Genomic DNA, 18,243 nt, shown 5'->3' on the forward strand with positions numbered 1-18,243 from the left:
ATAGTTGCAGAGAAGTAGTTCAGAGCTCAGACTCTAGAGTTTAGACAGCGCCAGCTGCCATGCAGGACGCTGCACGTTTCTAAATTTGAGTTTCTACACATGTAAGGAGCAAAAATATGGCACCTGCTCATTCAGTTGAAATGCTCTGGGGTGCACGTGCAAGAAAGTCAACTCGCAGTGGCTCACCAAGTATGAAAATGTGTCATCTCCCCTAATCTGAAGTACAGAAGTCAGGTGATCAGAGGTGACACGCCATAATCAGACTCTGCTTCTCTGAGATTCTCTATCAGTTTCTCCCTCAATTTTACCCTTTTTCCTTTTTTCAAGATGGTTGCATCATGTCTAGACATTATAACCAGAGAGCCTATTGCTAGACAAAAAAGACACCTTCTCTTCCTATACGTATCTCTCTGGAATAAGGTTACCTTTCCCCAAGGCCCCTCAGCACATTTATGCTGACATCTCATTGGCCAGAAGTGTATCAGATCTAAATAGCCTCAAATGAAGCATCTGGGACCACCAAGATTGGGCATTTAGGCCATGGAAGAGCCACAGGCCAGTATACAACTGTCTCTAGTGGTCAGCACATAGACCATTGGTCAGAGGTGACATGCTGTGATCTGGCTCTTTTTCTCTGAGATTCTCTGTCAGGTTTTCCCTCAGTTTCACCTTCCTTTCTCCTTTTATCAAGATGGTGGCAGCACTTCCAGACATCATAACCAGATAACCTATTGCTAGAGAAAAAGATACCTTCTCTTCCTATATGTGAGTGCCCAAGTATGAGACCATTTCTCACACTTTCCACTGTCTGAATTCCCCCTTCCCTCACATCTGTCCCCGTTACCCGGAGCCTCACTTTATAGTCCTCATTAAGAGACTGTGATGAGGCAGACAGATACCAACTTTAACATGAGACAGTTGGGTTTCAGCTTCAGGTTACCACTATTTATCTTTTCTGTAACCTTAAACGAATCGCTTGAGTTCTCTGAGTCTCAGCTTACCAAGCTCTAAAATGGGCATAACCATATCAGTTTGTTTTTCCTCTTATGGGGAGAACCGACTTAAGTAACGAATGTGAAGGGCCTGATTGAGTAACTGCTTTCGGAAGACAGAGGCTGAACTGCTTCATTGGACGGGGAGGCCTGGGGTTGTTTACCTAGTGCAATGGTAGGTGATGACAAAACTGAGAGAAGATGTAACTAGAGAAAAGGTGCTCAGTGCAGCCTCTGTGAGCTCCTGCCGCTTCCTCTAGTTTTCTAGAAAACCACCACTGACCACTCTCTGTCCAGATGAGCTCAAGTGACCGTAACCACCAGTGTTTGTAACAATGTCCCTATTGACTTCTTATTTCACTAGGTATCCAGATTTATTATCCCTCGAGGTAAGCATCGATTTTACCTTTGTCTCAGTCAATATTTACCTCTGAGGTCAATACATGTGGATATTCACCTCAGCTGCAGTCAATATCCATTTCGTATTACAATATATGATGTGCATATGTGAAAATAAAGAACACCACGGTACAAAAAAGCGTCTGGTAGTCAAGGAAGCTTCCTGCAAAACGGATGTGTTTTTGTTCTGCTTTTTTTGCTTGTTTGTTCGTTTTTACTGTATCACTCTTCGGAGGTCAGATTCTATTTCACTAAATGGGAAATAGGTGTCTTCGGCCAATAGGTGGAATTTGGGGAAGGGTAGCATGGTAACAAATAAACATTCAAGCAGTCACTGAATGATACCGAACTGAACACCATCTCTCAGAAGTCCCTGCATTAAATGAGAGCCATAAGAACACACACATGCACGCAGATTCCAAGTGTGGTGAGAGTGGAAACATTACACAGAGCGCAGAGTTCTTGCTCAAGCCCCTGCGCTTGCAGAGAATCAGGTGGATGAAGCAAGAGGAGGAAGACAAGAAGCAGCAGGCAAAGAAAAGGAGGAGGAAGCATCAGGGGAGTTGCTTTTTTATTCTCAAAGCCAGAGCTGGAAAACAAGGCCTGGCATACTTGTCCTGGATCAGAGCCTAGGTGTGTAAATTAGGAGTTACATTTGGCTGCTGGTAACGAGGACCCCCGTCATGGTGGTAAATTCTTCCACATAAAAGAACAGGAATAAGTTGTCCTGGGCTGGAATGGCCACACCACCATCATCTATGACCCGAGTTCCTTTTCTCTTTCTGCTTTGTGACATTGCTTCCATCTTCAAGATTACTCGCCGTCCAGAATGACCAGGCAGCATGAAAATGAAAAGCCGAGAGGGCGCTGACTTCCTGCCTTTTGAAGAGCTTTCTCAGAAGCCCACTCAACACTAGTGCTTCTCTCTCAGTGGTGATGATTTAGTTGCTTGACCACAGCGAGCTGCCAGGGAGGCTTGAGGAAAACTTGATCCTGATTTTTTGTTTTTTTATTTTGATAGAGATAGGGTCTCACTATATTTTCCAGACCGGTCTCAAACGATCCTGCCACCTCAGCCTCCCAAAGCGCTGGGATTACAGGCTTAAACCACCAAGCCTGGCCATGATACTGATGCTTTCTTGTAACTCACAGTTTTATCTGCCCAGCGTTTTCCCCCATCACGCTTGCACTATTCCCATTTTCCTTTGACATGCACCTGTCTTCCTCTTCAGGGCTGATCACAAAATCACAGCCGTTCCTGCCAGCCATAGAGGCAGGCACGTGACCCAGGTCAGACCAGTCACACTTCCTGACTCCCGGCCACGGTGCTTGATGGAGGAATGAGCATATATAACACCAGCACAGTCCAGGCCTTTCCAGGGACTTGGCTGCCACAGCTGATGTGGGAGGCATTCGCACAACTTCATTCACCGCACACAGCTAAGCTGGTGATCCTGCCTCTGGGGAACATCTTCCCGGGGTACAACAGAGGAAAACTGTTGCAGAAAAAAAAAATTAGACTGATATACAAAGAGAATCAGAAAGGAGCAGAGATGAAACAGAGCCAGCAGGAGTGCAAGCTGAGGCTATCCTAGGAGCCCTTGGGTCAGCTGGCCCATACATTTGTAAGCTGTCGACAAACAACCATCATCTTTGGGTTCCTTCTTTAGCAATTGGAGTTGGATGTGGATGACCTTAGTTTGTGTCTTATCTCACCATTATTATATCCAGCTTGTGTAACCAGAAACACTATTTAAATCTCAGTTGCGTCTCCCCTCAATTGGGAAAATACCATGAGGCCGAGCTGCGATCCTGTTTATAAAGTCCGCAGCAAGAGCATGATAAAGTCGCTTCTCAACTTCTCCTTCTCCTGGCTTATTAATGCCCATCCTTTAACCTGTCCTCTGCTTTATCTCTTGGAATCCTTAGGGCCTTTTTAACCCCATATAGGAAGCAAGCTTATGTGTATGTGTGTGTGTGCATCAATTCCCGTGGCCCTCGGCAGCCTTGCAAAGTCGATTCCTGAGATTTCCCTAGACTGTTTTTTTTTTTCCAGCAATACTCTGCAGCAGCAAAACTCGATCCGCTCATATTTTTGCATCTGCTGCAGCAAAACCTGTCCTCTCTTTGTGATACCTGACTCTTGACAAAGAAGGCTGAGGAAAGGCCCCTGAGCTCGTCCTGTTGTCTCTTGGCTTGGCTTGCCAGCTGGCACACAGCATGCCCTGACCACCCTGCCACGGTACAGATCCCTTACAGAGAGTCTAAATCACCTTGCTCAAACTCATCGTTTTCAGGTGGCATAAGCCATGGCATCCCCGCCTCCTTTCCTGGTTGTTTCCTGAAAGAGCTGATCGTGCCAGTGCAGTGGTTCTGTATTCTACAGGGTAGCTTAGGGCCTCAGGGATTTTCATGGGCCACATCTGGCTCCTTTGTCCCCTTTTATAACTCATAGGCTACCTCCAACTTGACACTTACTTAAGTTTTTATTTATTTTATTTAGCATTCAGAGAACTCTATAGCCTCAGTCTCTTGGGATGTAAATTAAAGCAATTTCATTTTCATAGTTTCTCTGTTTCAAATCCCTCATTGTTTATTTAAATAGCAGCCGATGCATATTGCAAGTAAAGAATTATAATTAAGGGAACCAGAAGGGCCTGTCTCACAGGAAAGCTGTGATTTCCTTTCACAATAACCCTGTCCTTATTGTTGAAGACTTGTGGAAGAGGGACATGGTCCAGGGAAGCAGGATAGTTTGAGGAAAGTGCTTTGTCAAGAGGCTTGGGAACCCGGGGGTACAATCTGCCATGTGCACGAGGCTGTGTTTTTGGTCGCAGAGGCAGTTGCAGGAGAAGACTTTGCAAACCTTGCAAAAGCAACCTCTGAGGATGGGTACACATAGACTTCATTGCAGGCAGCTGCTGCTGAAATAGATTTGGAGTCAGATATCATATTCCCACCAGGAGGTTTAGCAATCATGGGACCAGGAAAGTGGCAAGGCAGGAGCAACTGGAAATGCCATTTTTTTTTTTTTCCTTTTTCCTGAATCTGGAACCAAAGCCTGTTTTTTTCTTGGTCACATCTGAGTCTTCTCCTTGCCTCAGTCCTCCCCACTGGCAACCACATGACCCCTGCGTCCTTCCTGCCTGTGGAATGCAACATTGGTTGGGACCATGCATTGATCAAAAATGTGTCATGTCTTTGCAACTAACATGCTCACTGATGACTTCACATGGCTGTGTACGAGACCACATCTTTCAATGGTGAGGTCCTCAGTCTCTCCCTCCCCACCACATGTAACTATCAGAAATCTACAGTGTCCTTAAAACAGGGCAGGCAGGGCCACCTGCCCCCTGTTGGCCGGTGGGGATGTCTTGATGGTGGGCCGTACTCAGAGTGGCCCTGGGATGGCTCCTCAAATAGCTGCTGGCAGAAACCAGAACTCAGTACGTGTATACATGGTGTAATGATCGAATCAAGATAATTAGCGTAGCCACCATCTCAAACATTTATTATTTATGATGAGAACATTCAAAAGCCGCTTTTTGAGCTATTTTGAAATATGCAATGTGTTATTGTTAACTATATTCACGTTCTGTGCAACAGGACACCAGAATTTATTCTTCCTATCGAAAATATCAAATAAAAATAAAATTAGGCCAGGCATGGTGGCTCACGCCTGTAATCCCAGCACTTTGGGAGGCTAAGGCAGGCAGATCACAAGGTCAGGAGATCAAGACCACCCTGGCCAACACGGTGAGACTCGTCTCTACTAAAAATTCAAAAAATTAGCTGGGCGTAGTGGCACATGCCTGTAGTCCCAGCTACTCAGGAGGCTGAGGCAGGAGAATCACTTGAACCATGGAGGCAGAGGCTGCAGTGAGCCGATACATGCCACTGCACTCCAGCCTGGGTGACAGAGCAAGACTCTGTCTCAAATAAATAAATAAATAATAAAAACAACTGGAAAGAAAACTGAGCTCAGGAGAGTAGAAAAGGGGATAAGACATATATTCAGGGTGAGAAAAATGCTAAATGATGGGAATATGAGAAGTTTTGTTCTGTTTGTTCTTTCTGCTCATTTTTTATATTCAAAGTTTCTAGTCATGTGTGATGTGTGTGTGTATATATTATACATGATAGGCTTTTTTTTTTAATGTGAAAGAATATAAGACAAAAGATGACATCATCTTTTGATGACATTAATAAAACAAAAGATGATATCCACAAAACAAAAAGTGATATCCAAAGTCTCCCTGTGCGGTTAGATACCTTGGGTTCGCCGTCTTCTTTTGTTCATTTGTTTCATGCAATAGAAATGTTTTGAGATCCTATCTGGCCAGGCTCTGTGCTAGGCCTGGGTCTACAGCAGTTCCCTGTCAAGGTCTTGGCCCTTCAAGAGCATATGTTGTGCTGGGGAAGGTGTGCATCGGTGAAGATGTAATCAGGGTCATGGTGGGATGACACGGGCTGCTGTGGTCACCCACAGCAGGAGTAGCCAGCCCTGCCTCAGCAGGGCACATCAGAGTGCTAAGGTGACTTCCAAGATTGAGGTTGGGAGGGTCGTGACAGGCGTGCAAGATGGCGTGTTCCAAGACTGGGGACGTGATAGGTACGCAAGGGCCAGCCAGCTGGCGTAGAGGAGACCCAGGCGTATGGGACGTGCTGATTGCAAGACCCACTTTTGGGGGGAACATGGACTTTGTAGTTAGAAGCCCAGCAGGGAGATCCAGTTGGGGGTAAGCCAGGCCTAGTGGAAAGTAAGCCCAGCCCTTTCATTAAGTGGATGAAGGGTGCATGGTGAGTGCACAGCCATAAAAATAAAATCATAAAAATCAGCAGGGTTTCGGCTGCTCTGATCTCTCTACTCTGATCTCAGCAGTGCTGGGGCTGGCTTGGAGGGTCGGGGATCACACACACACAATCAGCCAGCTCTCCAAAGCACCCCCCATACTCTCCTGACACCGTCCTCAAGAAACATGCAGTCTAAGTAGTAACCATGTTCTAGCTATGCAGATGCAATTTAACGGCACATCCTTTGAGCCCCCAGCACGCCATCCCCTCCCAGCCTCATTGCTGCTCCCTGCCGTCTTCCGCATGGAAATGCTGGAGCCAGGTGCTTACAATCTGGGCACTACTATCTTTATGAAAACTACTCCTGAACTAATGCTTTGTTTATTTTAACTGGTGCCTTTATAGAGAGAAAACAGCTTAGCAAGCATTTAGTAGGGTAGACCCACAGTCTCTAGGAGCTCTTGGGAAGTGAATAGGAGCTGTTTCCATTGCTTTTTCACTCCTTCATATATTAATCAAGGAGTCAATCAGTTAAACAGATACTATTAGTACCTACTGTGCGCCAGGCGGTGTGCTTGGGGCCACATGCACTGCTGATTCATCCATTTGGACTGTACAGGGGCTTTTTTCCCATTACCGTCATTTGGGTAGGCAGTGAGTCCTTGCATCACGGGGCATTTTCTGTTGCACCATTTTCTGAGCCACGTCCTTGGTCCACCATTAAGCATTTGTGGCCGCCCATCCCACTGCTATATGCTTTGCTTCCTGCTTTCAGAAACAATACTGGTGACCTGTTTTAAGAAAAGTTAAAAAACCAGGACTTAGATTTTTCTGGAAACCTTCAAATTAACCTCATTAGATTAAAAAAAAATTTTTTTTTTCTTTCATCTCTCATGCTTTCCAAACCCCTAAACTGTGGTGCTACTGTGATCTATAGCACGACTTGATAGTCAATACTTGCTTAATGGGAGTCACAATATATGAGATTATTTTATATATATATACATATATATATGTGTGTATATATATATTTCTGTGAATATGCTGAATGTTTGCTAAGCCCTCCCCTCTTTTTTTTTCTTTTTTAAATTCAGAAATTTCTAGTTGTGTTTATTCCCCTCGTCAGCATACTTTACCATATCAAAGCCTTTTCAGACACTGTAAAACTACTGAGTTATGTTTGGGTCATGTTTTGCGGTATGCCCTTTAATACTGTAGCTTTAGAAATGCAATTTTCAGCCTCTGCTTATTAGAATATGATAAAGTATTCCTGGTCTGTGTCCAGCTCCACTAATCTCCAGACTGCGCTTCATGAATTAAGCATGAAGATTTTAGTCAATGTGCTTTCAAAGACCAATGTTTAGGGAATCATGGATTTTCTACAAGCTGAGGGAGAAATCTATAATAGGAGGAACTGATTTTCAAACATCATATTCTCAAGAAGAAATGACCGGTTCTGGCCCAGAAACAGAAAATATTTCACTATCAGAATATTCTAGAACCAGTTAAAACCACATTGTGCCATTTAGTTTAATAAACGGATTGTGTTTTAAGATGTGTAAGACTGTCTGTCACGTGGGAGGATTTCAAATGACTGCTTATTTTGGAATGCTCATGTAGATTGGGTTAAAACCGAGAGGAGAATGCAAATTGAATTTATAAGGTATTATTAACTTCTTCCTCTTTCCCCACTCCCTGCCCGCTGTGCATTTTGGTTCATGTTGCTCTGATACAATTCAGCAAAGAGCCGGATACCTCTTGTCATGGTGAGAGCTCACTTGGGGGAGAGACTTTGACCAGGCAAGCTTCAGGTCGATGCTATCGGAGACATCAACACGTCTCCTGGTTTGGTGCGTTTTGTAATAGTCGGCAGTCAAACATTTTGAATAGAAATCTCCTTTCAAAAAATCACAGCACTGGTTGACGCAGGGGCATCTGTCCACTTAAATGCCAAAGGAGCGTTAATATCCCAGTGACTACAGTGTGCCTAGAAAGGGCACCAGAGGTATTTTCATCTGGGGCAGCCCCTGGAGGCTTGGCTTTTGTGCTTGGTGAGATCTTTTCTGGCCTCTTCATTGTTACCTTCATACAAATAGATAGCTTTTAGTGAGCAGCTACTCTGCCTGGCACTGTTCTAAACATGTGACACCAATATCTCACTCAAATCGCCCCTTCTCAACAGGGAAACTGAGGCACAGGGAGTTTCAGTGACACACTTAGGCAACTAGTAAGTGGCAGGGTCGGCATTGAGGTCAAGACTGGTTGGACCCCAAAGTTTGAACACTCAGACTCCACGTTGGGGCTCGCCATGTGTTTCATGCCAGGAAGGTGTCTGATTAGAATCTGAATGCCAGCTCAAGCTGCTCTCAGCTAAACTCCCGGGGTTGCTGACGGAGACTCTCATCCCCTCCTCCAGTTCCGGGATGAAGACAGAAACGTAAATCACCTCCACTAAGGGGGCTGCTTCTTGCACATTTTCCTTCGGAGAAAGAGGAAAATTCCCAGCTTCGTCTAGCTTTATCTGTGAACCTCCGGGATCTCTCAGGGGCTTTAAATTAATCAATCCATCCACAGACATTGAACTGAATCTCCACCTTGGGCTTGAGACTCTGCAAAGTGCTTTAAATGGGAAGGAAACCAAAGGGCCTGCTGCCCTGCCGCCGCTATAGCCCCAGGCTGCGGCCATGGCTGGGGAATTGGCCTGTCAGTTCAATCACACAGTCCCTCTGACTGGTGTTTTTCACTAAGCTGGCCCCACAGACCGTCCTGATCATGTGTAGACACGGCCTCAGGAGGGTCATGTTCCTCTCATTTCCAGGCCTCACCATTTAATTGTTTCTGACACAGTTAGGGGAGAAATGCACCGAAACCTAAGCCTGCCAATCACCATTGGCTCTTCAGTCTCTGAGTGGCCCTTGAAGAGATAGGCTGGACCAGGGGACATCCGCAGATGCCTTGTGTTTAGGAAGTGGGGTGTGGGGAACAGAGGGAGAATTGTTACCCCCAGGCGACTGGGGATGCTGAAGGGAGTCTCGGTCTCTGCACTCTGGGTCTTGCCAAAACCTCTGGAAATGGGAGTGGTGTCTGTCTTGAGGAAAGGACAGTGAGCTCTCTACATGACAGTGGCTGAACCACCCCTTTCTAGGACTCAAAGATGCCATGGGGCTGAATTAGTCTGGTTTTTTGCTGCTAAAAAGACATACCCCAAACAGGGTCATTGAAACAGGAAAGAGGTTTAATGGACTCACAGTTCCACATGACTGGGGAGTCCTCACAATCATGGTGGAAGGCAAGGAGGAGCAAGTCATGTCTTACATGGATGGCAGCAGGCCAAGAAAGAGCCTGTGCAGGGAAACTCCCCCTTATAAAACCATCAGATCTCGTGAGACTTAACTATCACGAGAAAAGCTCGGGAAAGACCTGCCCCCATGATTCAGTTACCTCCCACCAGGGCCCTCCCACAACACATGGGAATTGTGGGAACTACAATTCAAGATGAGATTTGGGCAGGAGCACAGTGAAACCATATCACAGGGTCACCTGTAAGTTACCGTGAATAAAAGAAACAGACCAGATGGAGACTCAGCATCACTGGAGAGGGAGCCCCAGATAAGGGAAAGAGACCCCAGCTCCAGCCATTTGTTACTGAGTTGTTTGTAACAGAATCAAGGATTTTTATGTGTCATCATCTCCATTTTAAGTATTCTTTTCTTTCCCCCTCAACCCTCCATGGGTTAAAGCATCCATGCCTACAGAGTGAAAGGTGAGGGCGCGATGCCTCTTCTCCTAGGGACCATCCTTGTTTTGTGGGGCTAACGTCCAGCCAGGTGAAGGACCTGTCTTGTGACTGCACAGCTACTCAGTGGCATAACTGAGACTAGAATCTTCTAGATTCTTTGATTAAACTCTAGTAGCTGATGAAACTGCGACAAAATGACAGCAGGACAATAGAGCCCTGAAAGCTTAAGCCCTGAACTCCAGACACTAAGAGAATTGGAGGTTTGACTTCTCCGTACAGCCACCTTGACAGTGCTCAATCCTTTGAACCGAACGTTTAGAATGGACTCAGAGGTCACTGAGTGGGTGACTCACGCCTAGAATCCTCTGCCTAACATGACAGGAAGAAGCCTGCATGATACTGTGGCCTTCTCAGTCTTTGCAGAGCATCTGTAACCTGTAGCTTTGGATATACTTGGGCAAGGAGACTGCCTTTCCTTCCAGAGCCTCTGCCATCCCTTCGTCACTATTTAAAGCATTGCCTGTACCCTCAACCTTGTTCAGTTTCCACAAAATACTTGGGGCAGGGGTGTAAATACCCTGATTTTATGGGCCAGGCCTCCAGGACTCAGGGAGTGTAAGGGACACAGCTCCTCGCACAGCAGGGATAGAGAGGCAAACCCAGGTTGGCTTCTCTGCCGCTCAAACAGAATTCCTTTATCACCAAGATCGCTTTCTTCTTCAGCGCCACCTGCCTCATTCTACTCATCCAGAAGGAGTGGGTCCCTCTTTGCCTCTTTGGGTTTTTGTGAAAAGCAACTTGCAAACTCTGACTTCTGTGGACGGTTGGAGACACATCCAGGAGAGACGTACAGGCTTAGCTCTAGAAGGAAGTGGGGAGGTCACAGGAGCTTCAGGGCAGCTGTGTTGTCTTCCTTGACTGGGGCGTAGGATTTTCCCAGCAGAGAGGAAAAAAAAAACAGAAATGAGAATAGAATCTATTATGTCCAAGCCATTATTCACACACACGCGCGCGCACACACTCACACACACACCCCCCTCCATTTTCCAAATTGTAAGTTATCTTTATATAAGCACTTTCTGTGAAAGGGGAAGAAATAGCTTCACCCATGGTGTAAAATACATACTTTCTAATGTAAATCAAGAAACTATTAATACCATAATAAGAATGTGGTAGTATATTAATTGATGGAAATTGTAGAGTGGAATATTCATAATCAGCGGAAGTCTTTTCTCTGGAAGGAACAAAGAAAGGATCCAGTTAGGGAGACAGCGGTGGTATTGTTCGCAGGCTATTTCAATGATTTTCTCTGCAGAAGAGCAGGGAAAGGTGAAACTCCAGCTGGGAATATTCAACTATGCAGATCCCTACTTGGAGTTATTCAGTTCTGTTTTAAGTGCCGGGCTGGGCTTTGCCTCATGATCCAATTGTTTCATTAGTGAAATCATCGCGTTTCATTTTGCTTTGGTAATGGTGCAGTGTCTAACAATAAATTATAGAGTCAGGCAAACAATGTTTTTGTATTGGGGATGCAATGAAATATCTTATTAAAATGCAGACTTCCTTAGGTTCCTGAAATTAGAGTCTTACTTTAAAATGATTCCATTGGGCTTAATACACTGCTTTGAACTAATCACACTAGCAGAATCTCTCTTTAGTCAGAGCATAGAGGACTATGAGAGTTACCGGTTTCTTTAGTATTTTCCCATTCATATTTTATCCTCCTGTTCTCTTCTGGTTGGCCTTTTTTTTTTTGAGATGGAGTCTCCATCTGTCATCCCGACTAGAAAGCTGGGGTACAGTGGTGCAATCTTGGCTCACTGCAACCCTCACCTCCCAGGTTCAAGTGAGTCTCCTGCCTCACCCTCCCGAGTAGCTGTGACTGTAGGCACGTGCCACCATGCCCAGCTTATTTTTTATATTTTTAGTAGAGACGACGGGCTTTCACCATATTGACCAGGCTGATCTCGAACTCCTGACCTTGTGATCTGCCTGTCTTGGCCTCCCAATGTGTTGGGATTACAGGCTTGAGCCACGCAGCCCAGCCTCTCCTGGATAGATCTTTTTTGGCTGACAACGAAAGATGTGGTGCTAGTAGCATCATCCCTTTGCATGCAAAAGATAAACTGGAATCTAAGGTAGCCGTGTCCTTCCTGCCTGGTGTTTCGGGCAGATACTCTGTTCTGATAATTGTCATGATAGGAATAGTAAAAATAATAATAAATCATAGTTCTTTAACGATCACTTTACTGTGTGCTGGGCACTGCACCAAGTAGTTTCCATGGTTTATCTTGTAGCGTCCCATTTAAGCCTGCTATGAGTAGATGCTGTCATTCTCTCCATTTTACAGATGAGAAAACTGAGGCTTAGAGAAATCGAGTAATTTTTGCCAATCCGGAGACTTGAATCTCTGCCGTCTGTTCTGCATACACTTTTTACTTGTCACTGCTGAGTAACTTTAATTACTCTTTTCATCTCCCTGATCAGAACCGTTCTGTGTTCTTAGATTCAACAAAATGTAATCCTCTGCCTTCTCAGTCTCTAGCCTGTTTTCAGAAATTGTGAATGGGGTGGAGGTAGAGTACTAATGGCAGTCAGATGGGTTTTTCTTCTTCTTCTTCTCCTCCTCCTTCTCATTCTTCTTCTGCTGCTTCTCTTCCCCCTCCTCCTCCTTCTTTCTTTCTTCTTTCTTTTTCGTTCTTCTTTCTTCTTCTTCTCCTTTCTTCTTCTGTTGCTGTTAAGCCTCTGCTTCTGGGCAAGGCTCTGTGCTGTGCTGTTAACAGCTTCTCTGCCACACCTGGAAAAGTGCCAATGTCATTTTCATGGCACAGATATGGCATCGGAAGCTCATAGTTGAAGTCACCAGATGGTGACTGGAGGAACCAGAAGGTTCCCTGGGACCTGTCCTCTGACCAGCCTCAACTGCACCAAAAAGATCTCATTCGGATCATCAGCGATGAACCTCCATTGGATGATAAAGCAAACTATATGCATTTAAAAAAATAATATCCCGCCAGGCACAGTGGCTCATGCCTGTAATCCCAGGCTGAGGAGGGCAGATCCCTTGATGCCAGGAGTTGGAGACCAGCCTGGCCAACATGGTGAAACCCGGTCTCTACTAAAAATACAAAAATTAGCCGAGTGTGGTGGCAGGCACCTGTAGTCCCAGTTACTCAGGAGACTGAGACAGGAGAATTGCTTGAACCCGGGAGGAGGAGGTTGCAGTGAGCCAAGAATGCACCACTGCACTTCAACCTGGATAAAAAAATGAGACCCTCTCAAAATAAATAAATAAATATAAAATAAAAAAATTATATCCTGTAATGAATTTGAAAGACAACACTTTGTTTCTCATCTAGTTGGAACCAGTGGGGCTGGGGTGGGGACCGACAAGTGACAGACCACTTTCCGTTTGACTCAGTGTCAATGGACTCTCTCAAAAATGAGAACCTAGCTGGCACAGTGGCTCACACCTGGAATCCGAGCACTTCAGGAGGCCGAGGTGAGAGGATTGCTTGAGGCTAGGAGTTCACGATCAGCCTGGGCAACATAAGGAAACCCTGTCTCTACACAACATAAGAAAATTACACGGGCGTGGTGGCACACACCTAGTCCCAGCTACTCAGGAGGCTGAGGCAGTAGGATCACTTGAGCCCAGGAGGTTGAGGCTGCAGTGGGCTCTGATCACACCACTGGGTGACAGATCGAGACCCTGTCAAATAAATAAGCCCTGAAATTTGAAGACACAAATTCAGATGCATGCGGATGGGCCCGAAATATTTTCTTTACATGTACTCCAGATGTTGTCACTCCTGGGGTACCCTTCCTTATTTTCTCTACCACACCATCGCCTTCATGGTCCACATCCTGTCCTCTTAACCCTGGCCTCTCTAGCCCTGGTAGTGCTTTAGTGCGGCAGATGTTACTGTCCATGGACACTCCTTTATTCCGCAAATATTCACGGAGTCCTCGTGCCAAACCCGGTGCTGCGCGATGCTCTGAGGGTGGGCAAGAGAGAAATGTCTGCTGTCAAATCCCAGAGGCCTGTGGGTGACAACTTTCACCAGTCTGTTGTAAAAATTAGAAAAATGCAAAACAGTGAGTTTTTCATGAACTACGTTGTATCTGTTTTAAACTATTTTAGGATTCTATTCTTTCTCTTTTTTCTTCAATGTTAAATACCATTTCCTTTAATACAGATTTAAAAATGGTTTCTCCCTCCCTCCCCGCCTCCCTCCCTCCCTCCTCGCCTCCCTCCCTCTCTCTTCTCCGCCCTCCCTCCCTCCCCACCTCCCTCCCTCCCTCCCCACCTCCCTCCCTCTCTCCTCGCCTCCCTCCCTCTCTCTTCTCCGCCCTCCCTCCCTCCCCACCTCCCTCCCTCCCTCTCTTCCTGCCTTCCTTCCTCCTTTCCTTTTCCTCCTCCCTGTCTCCCTCCCTCCCTCATTCCCTCCCTTCTTTTTTTTTTTCCCATTTTACATGTTCGCTGATTTTCTTTTTCTTTTTAAAGCCCTTAATTGGCAACCTTAAAAGTTGTTAAGCCTGTGTTAGCCTGGCCACCTTTATTTTTTAAAATTTTACTAGACTTTGAGCTCTCAAAGCCTAGGAATGCCCGATGTGTCTGTATCCTGTGAGTCTGCCCCTTCATGATATTTGATACTTCATTGTTTCCCCGTTACTTTTAATTGTTACCCTTGTCTCTCCAGCCTCCTGCTTCCTCTTCCTCTGTCTCCCTTAAGGTGTGTCTTGCTCAGGCATGTCTTACGTAATCAATACTTAGTAATTAGACTTCTTAAGCCCCACTGCCCTGCCACAAAAAAAAACCCAGGTGCTAAACCCAAAGACAGGGCTCACGTCAAGGGAGGGAACGCTGGCTTTTCTGCTCTCAGTGAAAGAGAGACCAGACCACTCCAGCCTTTTTTTTTTTTTTTTTTTTTTGCTTCTTCCCCTTGGCCCTTGTCAAAAGGGTAGTTGGTTTTCTATTACCATCGTGTTAACTGAAGAATGGAAAATATGCTGAGAGTTAAAGTCATCCAATGCCTGCTCTTTCCAGAGCAACCTAATTAACAACCAAAATTTTAAAATTCCGTTATTTAGAAGCTCAGCGTTATTTCCAGCTCTGCCTCTTGTGCTTGGAGGCACCGTTCTTTGCTTTGCAGTGTTCCTGAGTGTTTACAGATGATGCACATAGCCAGCTATCTTTGCTCTTCATGGGAAGGATAGGAAGAAGCTCTGATGAAGCTGTACCGGGGCAGTCCGTGGTTAAACTGAATCTTCCTCCTGGTGAAGTGGAGTGTGTGTGTTGTTCTTTTCCTCCAGCACCCAGATTTGGCACTATAACTAATATGCAAGTTCAAATGCCTCTTGAGTGGAGAAAGAAGCTGAAACATGCACATTTCTAATAGACTCAGCATCTGAATTGAATGGGCAGCTTTGCCTGGAGTAGTACTGCAGCTTTTCAAATGCCTATTGTCAAAATATATACTACTTAGGAGATGTAATCTGCTGAGGGATGTCCACGTTACCCTTAACATTTATGGCTATCAAACTACTAGTCCACAGCCAATCATAGTTTCTTTAACACAGTCAAAATTTACCACTGGACTATTATTAAAACTTAATACAGTTAACGTAAAAACACATCATTCTTTTCAACAAAAAACTGGCTTTCTTTGTAGTATCTTTTAATTTGATGCAATCATTTAGAAAGTTTAGTACATTTAAAATTTTGCATGGTTTATAAATCGTTTCTCTTTTACTTTCATATGAAGGATGCTATTTACCATTAATGTAAAAGTACAAATGAAATGGTTACTCTGGATTTATTCTTTAGGAAAATTAGAATGTGGGGCTACATGTTTTTCATAAGTTGGTTACCAAGAGAAGAAAGAAAGGAAAAAAAAAGGATGCTTGATGCCCTGCTCCTGCTATGTCAGGGAATTTCCTGTACCCTTCATATGAGCCCCTCTGAACAAAAGCAAATCCTGTTGACCTGTCAGCTTAAAAAGAGAAGAAATATGCCAGATTCCGCAGGAGCAAGGAGAAAAGAGTGCTGTGAAAATCAGCGACACCAAGTTTGAATATATGAAAGCATCCAGACAAATGTGAAGCCAGCCTGATTAGGACGAGTGAAAGGGCATTTCTCCAGAATCTTAGCTTGTTTTTTTTTTTTTTAAATAGGGGACGCTATTGTCATTCAGAAAGCCCCAGGCTGTTCTGAAAACAGGCAAAAATCAATAGCCCACTTGTTGAGGATAAGTGAATTAGCCTGTGTTGAATGTAACTGAGTACCTGAACACTTCAGTGAGCACGGATTGTTGGGGAGAAAAGGCAATTGTCTTTCTATGTCCACAGCGGTGCACATCGCTGATTAATTATGTCCAATGATCATTTTTGTGCAGGACTAATGGACAGACTCTGTTTTTGTTTTCGTCTGTCTGCCCACAGCATGGGGAACTGAATAGAGCTCCCCACTTCTCAGAACAATCCAAATGGTGTCCAGTGGGCTGCGGAAGAGGAACCAGAAATTCAATGATGCAGAATGGATGAAAGTTTGTTTTATTAATTAAAATATAAAATGAGAAAACGTAAAACATAATGAATACGCATTTAATAAAATACGAATTTATTAGAAAATGTAAATTACCTTAATAAAGTGGTTTATATTTTTAACACAATATTTAATAAACCATATTAAAATATATATACAAAATAGTTATAAGAATTGGGACTCTAGTATATAAATGAAATACACTCACATCGTTTACTTCCTTTCCTTTTTGTTTGTGAGTCCAGAAACAGCGCAAGAGTTTGGAAAGTTGTCAGCTTATCTTTGCACGTATTTGTGGCTTTTAAAAATTGTTGTAAGGAATTTTATTGGCGCTGAGGGCTCTCGTTTAGCAGGGCCTTGCACCTGAAACCAGCAGAAGGGTCTTAGAGCGTCAACTGTGGTCCTGGACCCGGAGAAATCTCCTAAGAGCTACCATCCCAGCATTAAGCTGGCGTAAGAGGAGTGACACGTCTGTTTTTCCTTTTCTTGGCTGTCTGTAGAGCAGGAGGATGTAGGGGTCCTTAAGAGAGAAATTGGAGTAGAGGGTGTGTGTATGTTTGTTTTGGTCAAGGGCAGAGTGTGATGTGTTGGGATGTTTCATTGGAATTTCCATATTTCCATATTTGGATTTCCATATTGGTCACTTCTCTTTGGAGTGTGTCTTTTAGTACCGTAGAAAAGGGTTGGATTTTCTATCAGGTACAGTAGGTACATACAGGGCTTAGGCTGCAAGAGCTTGTCAGGGACCTGCACACATATTTGAGACCTGTAAAAATATTACTGGCTCTGAATTATGGCAAGAAAGTCACAAAGTCAAAATCTATCAAAGTATAATTATCTACAAAACATAATGTTATGTCACTAGTCAACCGCAGCACAAGTCGTATCATTAGATTTCAATCATATCGAATGTGGGGGATGGAAGCATTTTAGTGCATTTGGATATGATGCGATGTGGCTTTCTCCAAGCCTGAGAGTGCCTGGAACCCAGAGAGGTCTTCCCTTGACCGTGCCACAGGGACTCTTCCTGGTAAATCTAAGTAGAAATACACCATACATGAGACAAAACCCAGAAAAGAGCTGCAAAAATACACTCAGGACCAGGATGCCGATACAGTCGTGAGGTTCAGCTTAAAAGGCCAGTTTCTCTACTGGGGAATAATCAGGTCTGTCCTGTTTTGCTTTCTTTCAAAGCCCTCACCATCGATGAAACCAGATTGCAAATCTGTTTGAATCCCCCAAATGCCTGTGCTAAATAACTGTCTCCTTATTCTGTGCTCTTGCTCCAGGCAGAGTGGAAGTTGCCTTACAAAGCTGTGCGCTGGACAGTGTTTTTCCTTTCAGCAGGGAAATCGGAGTTCTCCCTGCTATTGGGAGGTTCAAGGGCTTCTCTGTGCAGAAATGCCCAGAAAGAGTTAAGTGAGGTAAGTTCATCAGACTTCTGCAGACCCATACCGTGGAAGGGTCAAGTGCAGGGTCACCAACCGGTTCCATCTTCCTGTCAGTTCCCGTCCACCCTTGGTTTCAAAGGGAACAGGCAATACTGACATGACGGGACCTTTACGGTTCCCAGCTGCTCATTTCCACTACTGTGGACCCAGGACAACTAAAGCTGGGGTCGCCTGCCCTCCAGGGGTTCCTGGGTTGAAGTATCTGTTCCCTCCCTTAATTTTTTTTTTTAAGCCTGTATAGAAATGACAAAGGGTCAGGTGGTGTTAAATTCAAGATCTGGGCACGTGAATAGTCTGACCTCAGTAACTTTCTATATACTC

At 44.7% G+C, this 18,243-nt stretch overlaps 1 protein-coding gene across 1 annotated transcript in view; it reads left to right on the plus strand.

The window, feature by feature from the left end:
* Positions 1-18,243, plus strand: part of WWOX (WW domain containing oxidoreductase) — a 1,123,669-nt gene that overhangs the window by 498,700 nt on the left and 606,726 nt on the right. The window lies entirely within an intron of this gene.

The sequence above is a fragment of the Aotus nancymaae genome, unplaced genomic scaffold (assembly GCF_030222135.1).
Source record: "Aotus nancymaae isolate 86718 unplaced genomic scaffold, 86718_ANA_hifiasm-v0.15.2.pri h1tg000030l, whole genome shotgun sequence".
Classification (NCBI taxonomy): Eukaryota; Metazoa; Chordata; class Mammalia; order Primates; family Aotidae; genus Aotus; species Aotus nancymaae.